General features: G+C 55.6%; 1 protein-coding gene across 1 annotated transcript in view; it reads right to left on the bottom strand.

Annotated features, from left to right (window-relative positions):
- Positions 1-10,525, bottom strand: part of LOC121270129 (tetratricopeptide repeat protein 5-like) — a 62,095-nt gene that overhangs the window by 30,492 nt on the left and 21,078 nt on the right. The gene's annotated exons all lie outside the window — the stretch shown is intronic.

The raw sequence follows: 10,525 nt of genomic DNA, 5'->3' as shown, positions 1-10,525 counted from the left end.
TCTAATCCCACTCTCCCTCTCCATCCAGTCTAATCCCTCTCTCCCTCTCCACCCAGTCTAATCCCTCTCTCCCTCTCCACCCAGTCTAATCCCACTCTCCCTCTCCACCCAGTCTAATCCCACTCTCCCACTCCACCCAGTCTAATCCCACTCGACCTCTCCACACAGTCTAATCCCTCTCTCCCTCTCCACACAGTCTAATCCCTCTCTCCCTCTCCACCCAGTCTAATCCCACTCGCCCTCTCCACACAGTCTAATCCCTCTCTCCCTCTCCACACAGTCTAATCCCTCTCTCCCTCTCCACACAGTCTAATCCCTCTCTCCCTCTCCACCCAGTCTAATCCCACACTCCCACGCCACCCAGTCTAATCCCACCCTCCACTCCACCCAGTCTAATCACTCTCTCCCTCTCCACCCAGTCTAATCCCTCTCTCACTCTCCACCCAGTCTAATCGCACTCTCCCTCTCCACCCAGTCTAATCCCACTCTCCCTCTCCACACAGTCTAATTACACTCTCCCTCTACACCCAGTCTAATCCCACTCTCCCACTCCACCCAGTCTAATCCCACTCTCCCTCTCCACACAGTCTAATCCCTCTCTCCCTCTCCACACAGTCTAATCCCTCTCTCCCTCTCCACCCAGTCTAATCCCACACTCCCTCTCCACATTGTCTAATCCCTCTCTCCCTCTCCACCCAGTCTAATCCCTCTCTCCCTCTCCACACAGTCTAATCCCTCTCTCCCTCTCCACCCAGTCTAATCCCTCTCCCACTCTCCACCCAGTCTAATCCCACTCTCCCTCTCCACACAGTCCAATCCCTCTCTCCCTCTCCACCCAGTCTAATCCCTCTCTCCCTCTCCAGCCAGTCTAATCCCACTCGCCGTCTCCACACAGTCTAATCCCTCTCTCCCTCTCCACACAGTCTAATCCCACTCTCCCTCTCCACACAGTCTAATCCCACTCTCCCTCTCCACACAGTCTTATCCCTCTCTCCATCTCCACACAGTCTAATCCCTCTCTCCCTCTCCACCCAGTCTAATCCCACTCTCCCTCTCCACCCAGTCTCGTCCCACTCTCCCTCTCCACACAGTTGAATCCCTCTCTCCCTCTCCACACAGTCTAATCCCACTCTCCCTCTCCACCCCGTCTCGTCCCACTCTCCCTCTCCACCCAGTCTAATCCCGCTCTACCTCTCCACACAGTCTAATCCCACTCTCCCTCTCCACCCAGTCTAATCCCTCTCTCCCTCTCCACCCAGTCTAATCCCACTCTCCCTCTCCATCCAGTCTAATCCCACTCTCCCCCTCCATCCAGTCTCGTCCCACTCTCCCTCTCCACCCAGTCTAATTCCACACTCCTCTCCACCCAGTCTAATCCCACTCTCCCTCTCCACACAGTCTAATCCCACTCTCCCACTCCACCCAGTCAATCCCACTCTCCCTCTCCACACAGTCTAATCCCTCTCTCCCTCTCCACCCAGTCTAATCCCACTCCACCTCTCCACACAGTCTAATCCCCTCTCTCCCTCTCCACACAGTCTAATCCCTCTCTCCCTCTCCACACAGTCTAATCCCTCTCTCCCTCTCCACACAGTCTAATCCCTCTCTCCCTCTCCACACAGTCTAATCCCTCTCTCCCTCTCCACCCAGTCTAATCCCTCTCTCCCTCTCCACCCAGTCTAATCCCACTCTCCCTCTCCACACAGTCTAAACCCTCTCTCCCTCTCCACCCAGTCTAATCCCTCTCCCACTCTCCACCCAGTCTAATCCCACTCTCCCTCTCCACAGTCTAACCCCTCTCTCCCTCTTCACCCAGTCTAATCCCAATCTCCCTCTCCACCCAGTCTAATCCCTCTCTCCCTCTCCACCCAGTCTAATCCCTCTCTCCCTCTCCACCCAGTCTAATCCCTCTCCACACAGTCTAATCCCACTCTCCCTCTCCATCCAGTCAAATCCCTCTCTCCCTCTCCACCCAGTCTAATCCCTCTCTCCCTCTCCACCCAGTCTAATCACACACTCCCTCTCCACCCAGTCTAATCCATTCTCCCTCTCCACACAGTCTAATCCCACTCTCCCTCTCCACCGAGTCTAATCCCTCTCTCCCTCTCCACACAGTCTAATCCCTCTCTCCCTCTCCACCCAGTCTAATCCCACTCTCCCTCTCCACCCAGTCTAATCCCACTCTCCCACTCCACCCAGTCTAATCCCACTCTCCCTCTCCACACAGTCTAATCCTTCTCTCCCTCTCCACACAGTCTAATCCCTCTCTCCCTCTCCACCCAGTCTAATCCCACTCGCCCTCTCCACACAGTCTAATCCCTCTCTCCCTCTCCACACAGTCTAATCCCTCTCTCCCTCTCCACACAGTCTAATCCCTCTCTCCCTCTCCACCCAGTCTAATCCCACACTCCCACTCCACCCAGTCTAATCCCACCCTCCTCTCCACCCAGTCTAATCCCTCTCTCCCTCTCCACCCAGTCTAATCCCTCTCTCACTCTCCACCCAGTCTAATCCCGCTCTCCCTCTCCACCCAGTCTAATCCCGCTCTCCCTCTCCACCCAGTCTAATCCCTCTCTCCCACTCCACCCAGTCTAATCCCTCTCTCCCTCTCCACCCAGTCTAATCCCTTTCTCCCTCTCCACCCAGTCTAATCCCACACTCCCACTCCACCCAGTCTAATCCCGCTCTCCCTCTCCACACAGTCTAATCCCACTCTCCCTCTCCACCCAGTCTAATCCCACTCTCCCCTCTCCACCCAGTCTAATCCCTCTCTCCCTCTCCACACAGTCTAATCCCAATCTCCCTCTCCACACAGTCTAATCCCTCTCTCCCTCTCCACCCAGTCTAATCCCTCTCTCCCTCTCCACCCAGTCTAATCCCTCTCCACACAGTCTAATCCCACTCTCCCTCTCCATCCAGTCTAATCCCTCTCTCCCTCTCCACCCAGTCTAATCCCTCTCTCCCTCTCCACCCAGTCTAATCCCACACTCCCTCTCCACCCAGTCTAATCCCATTCTCCCTCTCCACACAGTCTAATCCCACTCTCCCTCTCCACCCAGTCTAATCCCTCTCTCCCTCTCCACACAGTCTAATCCCACTCTCCCTCTCCACCCAGTCTAATCCCTCTCTCCCTCTCCACCCAGTCTAATCCCACTCTCCCTCTCCACCCAGTCTAATCCCACTCTCCCACTCCACCCAGTCTAATCCCACTCTCCCTCTCCACACAGTCTAATCCCTCTCTCCCTCTCCACACAGTCTAATCCCTCTCTCCCTCTCCACCCAGTCTAATCCCACTCGCCCTCTCCACACAGTCTAATCCCTCTCTCCCTCTCCACACAGTCTAATCCCTCTCTCCCTCTCCACACAGTCTAATCCCTCTCTCCCTCTCCACCCAGTCTAATCCCACACTCCCACGCCACCCAGTCTAATCCCACCCTCCACTCCACCCAGTCTAATCACTCTCTCCCTCTCCACCCAGTCTAATCCCTCTCTCACTCTCCACCCAGTCTAATCGCACTCTCCCTCTCCACCCAGTCTAATCCCACTCTCCCTCTCCACACAGTCTAATTACACTCTCCCTCTACACCAGTCTAATCCCACTCTCCCACTCCACCCAGTCTAATCCCACTCTCCCTCTCCACACAGTCTAATCCCTCTCTCCCTCTCCACACAGTCTAATCCCTCTCTCCCTCTCCACCCAGTCTAATCCCACACTCCCTCTCCACACAGTCTAATCCCTCTCTCCCTCTCCACCCAGTCTAATCCCTCTCTCCCACTCCACCCAGTCTAATCACTCTCTCCCTCTCCACCCAGTCTGATCCCTCTCCCACTCTCCACCCAGTCTAATCCCACTCTCCCTCTCCACACAATCTAATCCCTCTCTCCCTCTCCACCCAGTCTAATCCCTCTCTCCCTCTCCAGCCAGTCTAATCCCACTCGCCGTCTCCACACAGTCTAATCCCTCTCTCGCTCTCCACACAGTCTAATCCCACTCTCCCTCTCCACACAGTCTAATCCCACTCTCCCTCTCCACACAGTCTTATCCCTCTCTCCATCTCCACACAGTCTAATCCCTCTCTCCCTCTCCACCCAGTCTAATCCCACTCTCCCTCTCCACCCAGTCTCGTCCCACTCTCCCTCTCCACACAGTCTAATCCCTCTCTCCCTCTCCACACAGTCTAATCCCACTCTCCCTCTCCACCCCGTCTCTTCCCACTCTCCCTCTCCACCCAGTCTAATCCCGCTCTCCCTCTCCACACAGTCTAATCCCTCTCTCCCTCTCCACCCAGTCTAATCCCTCTCTCCCTCTCCACCCAGTCTAATCCCACTCTCCCTCTCCATCCAGTCTAATCCCACTCTCCCCCTCCATCCAGTCTCGTCCCACTCTCCCTCTCCACCCAGTCTAATCCCACACTCCTCTCCACCCAGTCTAATCCCACTCTCCCTCTCCACACAGTCTAATCCCACTCTCCCACTCCACCCAGTCAATCCCACTCTCCCTCTCCACACAGTCTAATCCCTCTCTCCCTCTCCACCCAGTCTAATCCCACTCCACCTCTCCACACAGTCTAATCCCTCTCTCCCTCTCCACACAGTCTAATCCCTCTCTCCCTCTCCACACAGTCTAATCCCTCTCTCCCTCTCCACACAGTCTAATCCCTCTCTCCCTCTCCACACAGTCTAATCCCTCTCTCCCTCTCCACCCAGTCTAATCCCTCTCTCCCTCTCCACCCAGTCTAATCCCACTCTCCCTCTCCACACAGTCTAAACCCTCTCTCCCTCTCCACCCAGTCTAATCCCTCTCCCACTCTCCACCCAGTCTAATCCCACTCTCCCTCTCCACAGTCTAACCCCTCTCTCCCTCTTCACCCAGTCTAATCCCAATCTCCCTCTCCACCCAGTCTAATCCCTCTCTCCCTCTCCACCCAGTCTAATCCCTCTCTCCCTCTCCACCCAGTCTAATCCCTCTCCACACAGTCTAATCCCACTCTCCCTCTCCATCCAGTCAAATCCCTCTCTCCCTCTCCACCCAGTCTAATCCCTCTCTCCCTCTCCACCCAGTCTAATCACACACTCCCTCTCCACCCAGTCTAATCCCATTCTCCCTCTCCACACAGTCTAATCCCACTCTCCCTCTCCACCGAGTCTAATCCCTCTCTCCCTCTCCACACAGTCTAATCCCTCTCTCCCTCTCCACCCAGTCTAATCCCACTCTCCCTCTCCACCCAGTCTAATCCCACTCTCCCACTCCACCCAGTCTAATCCCACTCTCCCTCTCCACACAGTCTAATCCCTCTCTCCCTCTCCACACAGTCTAATCCCTCTCTCCCTCTCCACCCAGTCTAATCCCACTCGCCCTCTCCACACAGTCTAATCCCTCTCTCCCTCTCCACACAGTCTAATCCCTCTCTCCCTCTCCACACAGTCTAATCCCTCTCTCCCTCTCCACCCAGTCTAATCCCACACTCCCACTCCACCCAGTCTAATCCCACCCTCCTCTCCACCCAGTCTAATCCCTCTCTCCCTCTCCACCCAGTCTAATCCCTCTCTCACTCTCCACCCAGTCTAATCCCACTCTCCCTCTCCACCCAGTCTAATCCCACTCTCCCTCTCCACACAGTCTAATTACACTCTCCCTCTACACCCAGTCTAATCCCTCTCTCACTCTCCACCCAGTCTAATCCCTCTCTCCCTCTCCACCCAGTCTAATCCCACACTCCCTCTCCACCCAGTCTAATCCCTCTCTCCCTCTCCACACAGTCTAATCCCTCTCTCCCTCTCCACCCAGTCTAATCCCACACTCCCTCTCCACACAGTCTAATCCCATTCTCCCTCTCCACCCAGTCTAATCCCGCTCTCCCTCTCCACCCAGTCTAATCCCGCTCTCCCTCTCCACCCAGTCTAATCCCTCTCTCCCACTCCACCCAGTCTAATCTCTCTCTCCCTCTCCACCCAGTCTAATCCCTCTCTCCCTCTCCACCCAGTCTAATCCCACACTCCCACTCCACCCAGTCTAATCCCGCTCTCCCTCTCCACACAGTCTAATCCCACTCTCCCTCTCCACCCAGTCTAATCCCACTCTCCCTCTCCACCCAGTCTAATCCCTCTCTCCCTCTCCACACAGTCTAATCCCAATCTCCCTCTCCACACAGTCTAATCCCTCTCTCCCTCTCCACCCAGTCTAATCCCTCTCTCCCTCTCCACCCAGTCTAATCCCTCTCCACACAGTCTAATCCCACTCTCCCTCTCCATCCAGTCTAATCCCTCTCTCCCTCTCCACCCAGTCTAATCCCTCTCTCCCTCTCCACCCAGTCTAATCCCACACTCCCTCTCCACCCAGTCTAATCCCATTCTCCCTCTCCACACAGTCTAATCCCACTCTCCCTCTCCACCCTGTCTAATCCCTCTCTCCCTCTCCACACAGTCTAATCCCACTCTCCCTCTCCACCCAGTCTAATCCCTCTCTCCCTCTCCACCCAGTCTAATCCCACTCTCCCTCTCCACCCAGTCTAATCCCACTCTCCCACTCCACCCAGTCTAATCCCACTCTCCCTCTCCACACAGTCTAATCCCTCTCTCCCTCTCCACACAGTCTAATCCCTCTCTCCCTCTCCACCCAGTCTAATCCCACTCGCCCTCTCCACACAGTCTAATCCCTCTCTCCCTCTCCACACAGTCTAATCCCTCTCTCCCTCTCCACACAGTCTAATCCCTCTCTCCCTCTCCACCCAGTCTAATCCCACACTCCCACTCCACCCAGTCTAATCCCACCCTCCTCTCCACCCAGTCTAATCACTCTCTCCCTCTCCACCCAGTCTAATCCCTCTCTCACTCTCCACCCAGTCTAATCCCACTCTCCCTCTCCACCCAGTCTAATCCCACTCTCCCTCTCCACACAGTCTAATTACACTCTCCCTCTACACCCAGTCTAATCCCTCTCTCACTCTCCACCCAGTCTAATCCCTCTCTCCCTCTCCACCCAGTCTAATCCCACACTCCCTCTCCACCCAGTCTAATCCCTCTCTCCCTCTCCACACAGTCTAATCCCTCTCTCCCTCTCCACACAGTCTAATCCCTCTCTCCCTCTCCACCCAGTCTAATCCCACTCTCCCTCTCCACACAGTCTAATCCCATTCTCCCTCTCCACCCAGTCTAATCCCGCTCTCCCTCTCCACCCAGTCTAATCCCGCTCTCCCTCTCCACCCAGTCTAATCCCTCTCTCCCACTCCACCCAGTCTAATCCCTCTCTCCCTCTCCACCCAGTCTAATCCCTCTCTCCCTCTCCACCCAGTCTAATCCCACACTCCCACTCCACCCAGTCTAATCCCTCTCTCCCTCTCCACACAGTCTAATCCCACTCTCCCTCTCCACCCAGTCTAATCCCACTCTCCCTCTCCACCCAGTCTAATCCCTCTCTCCCTCTCCACACAGTCTAATCCCACTCTCCCTCTCCACCCAGTCTAATCCCACTCTCCCTCTCCACCCAGTCTAATCCCACTCTCCCTCTCCACCCAGTCTAATCCCTCTCTCCCTCTCCACACAGTCTAATCCCAATCTCCCTCTCCACCCAGTCTAATCCCTCTCTCCCTCTCCACCCAGTCTAATCCCTCTCTCCCTCTCCACCCAGTCTAATCCCTCTCCACACAGTCTAATCCCACTCTCCCTCTCCATCCAGTCTAATCCCTCTCTCCCTCTCCACCCAGTCTAATCCCTCTCTCCCTCTCCACACAGTCTAATCCCACACTCCCTCTCCACCCAGTCTAATCCCATTCTCCCTCTCCACACAGTCTAATCCCACTCTCCCTCTCCACCCAGTCTAATCCCTCTCTCCCTCTCCACACAGTCTAATCCCACTCTCCCTCTCCACCCAGTCTAATCCCTCTCTCCCTCTCCACCCAGTCTAATCCCACTCTCCCTCTCCACCCAGTCAAATCACACTCTCCCACTCCACCCAGTCTAATCCCTATCTCCCTCTCCACACAGTCTAATCCCTCTCTCCCTCTCCACCCAGTCTAATCCCACTCGCCCTCTCCACACAGTCTAATCCCTCTCTCCCTCTCCACACAGTATAATCCCTCTCTCCCTCTCCACACAGTCTAATCCCTCTCTCCATCTCCACCCAGTCTAATCCCACACTCCCACTCCACCCAGTCTAATCCCACCCTCCTCTCCACCCAGTCTAATCCCTCTCTCCCTCTCCACCCAGTCTAATCCCTCTCTCACTCTCCACCCAGTCTAATCCCACTCTCCCTCTCCACCCAGTCTAATCCCACTCTCCCTCTCCACACAGTCTAATTACACTCTCCCTCTGCACCCAGTCTAATCCCTCTCTCACTCTCCACCCAGTCTAATCCCTCTCTCCCTCTCCACCCAGTCTAATCCCACACTCCCTCTCCACCCAGTCTAATCCCTCTCTCCCTCTCCACACAGTCTAATCCCTCTCTCCCTCTCCACACAGTCTAATCCCTCTCTCCCTCTCCACCCAGTCTAATCCCACACTCCCTCTCCACCCAGTCTAATCCCACCCTCCTCTCCACCCAGTCTAATCCCTCTCTCCCTCTCCACCCAGTCTAATCCCTCTCTCCCTCTCCACCCAGTCTAATCCCACTCTGCCTCTCCACACAGTCTAATCCCTCTCTCCCTCTCCACCGAGTCTAATCCCACTCTCCCTCTCCACACAGTCTAATCCATCTCTCCCTCTCCACACAGTCTAATCCCACTCTCCCTCTCCACCCCGTCTCGTCCCACTCTCCCTCTCCACCCAGTCTAATCCCGCTCTCCCTCTCCACACAGTCTAATCCCTCTCTCCCTCTCCACCCAGTCTAATCCCTATCTCTCGCTCCACCCAGTCTAATCCCACTCTCCCTCTCCACCCAGTCTAATCCCACTCTTCCTCTCCACCCAGTCTCGTCCCACTCTCCCTCTCCACCCAGTCTAATCCACACTCCTCTCCACCCAGTCTAATCCCACTGTCCCTCTCCACACAGTCTAATCCCACTCTCCCACTCCACTCAGTCTAATCCCACTCTCCCTCTCCACACAGTCTAATCCCTCTCTCCCTCTCCACACAGTCTAATCCCTCTCTCCCTCTCCACCCAGTCTAATCCCACCCTCCCTCTCCACCATGTCTAATCCCTCTCTCCCTCTCCACCCAGTCTAATCACTCTCTCCCTCTCCACACAGTCTAATCCCTCTCTCCCTCTCCACCCAGTCTAATCCCCTCTCCCACTCTCCACCCAGTCTAATCCCACTCTCCCTCTCCACACAGTCTAATCCCTCTCTCCCTCTCCACCCAGTCTAATCCCTCTCTCCCTCTCCACCCAGTCTAATCCCACTCCCCCTCTCCACACAGTCTAATCCCTCTCTCCCTCTCCACACAGTCTAATCCCACTCTCCCTCTCCACACAGTCTAATCCCACTCTCCCTCTCCACACAGTCTAATCCCTCTCTCCATCTCCACACAGTCTAATCCCTCTCTCCCTCTCCACCCAGTCTAATCCCACTCTCCCTCTCCACCCAGTCTAATCCCACTCTCCCTCTCCACACAGTCTAATCCCTCTCTCCCTCTCCACACAGTCTAATCCCACTCTCCCTCTCCACCCAGTCTAGTCCCACTCTCCCTCTCCACCCAGTCTAATCCCTCTCTCCCTCTCCACACAGTCTAATCCCTCTCTCCCTCTCCACCCAGTCTAATCCCTCTCTCCCTCTCCACCCAGTCTAATCCCACTCTCCCTCTCCACCCAGTCTAATCCCACTCTCCCTCTCCATCCAGTCTAGTCCCACTCTCCCTCTCCACCCAGTCTAATCCCACACTCCTCTCCACCCAGTCTAATCCCTCTCTCCCTCTCCACACAGTCTAATCCCACTCTCCCTCTCCACCCAGTCTAATCCCACTCTCCCTCTCCACCCAGTCTAATCCCTCTCTCCCTCTCCACCCAGTCTAATCCCACTCTCCCTCTCCACCCAGTCTAATCCCACTCTCCCTCTCCACCCAGTCTAATCCCACTCTCCCTCTCCACCCAGTCTAATCCCTCACTCCCTCTCCACACAGTCTAATCCCAATCTCCCTCTCCACCCAGTCTAATCCCTCTCTCCCTCTCCACCCAGTCTAATCCCTCTCTCCCTCTCCACCCAGTCTAATCCCTCTCCACACAGTCTAATCCCACTCTCCCTCTCCATCCAGTCTAATCCCTCTCTCCCTCTCCACCCAGTCTAATCCCTCTCTCCCTCTCCACGCAGTCTAATCCCACACTCCCTCTCCACCCAGTCTAATCCCATTCTCCCTCTCCACACAGTCTAATCCCACTCTCCCTCTCCACCCAGTCTAATCCCTCTCTCCCTCTCCACACAGTCTAATCCCACTCTCCCTCTCCACCCAGTCTAATCCCTCTCTCCCTCTCCACCCAGTCTAATCCCACTCTCCCTCTCCACCCAGTCAAATCACACTCTCCCACTCCACCCAGTCTAATCCCTATCTCCCTCTCCACACAGTCTAATCCCTCTCTCCCTCTCCACCCAGTCTAAT

The sequence above is a fragment of the Carcharodon carcharias genome, chromosome 27, assembly GCF_017639515.1.
Source record: "Carcharodon carcharias isolate sCarCar2 chromosome 27, sCarCar2.pri, whole genome shotgun sequence".
NCBI classification, from domain to species: domain Eukaryota; kingdom Metazoa; phylum Chordata; class Chondrichthyes; order Lamniformes; family Lamnidae; genus Carcharodon; species Carcharodon carcharias.
Note: the sequence above shows the minus strand (reverse complement) of the source record. Positions and strands in the feature narration are given on the sequence as shown.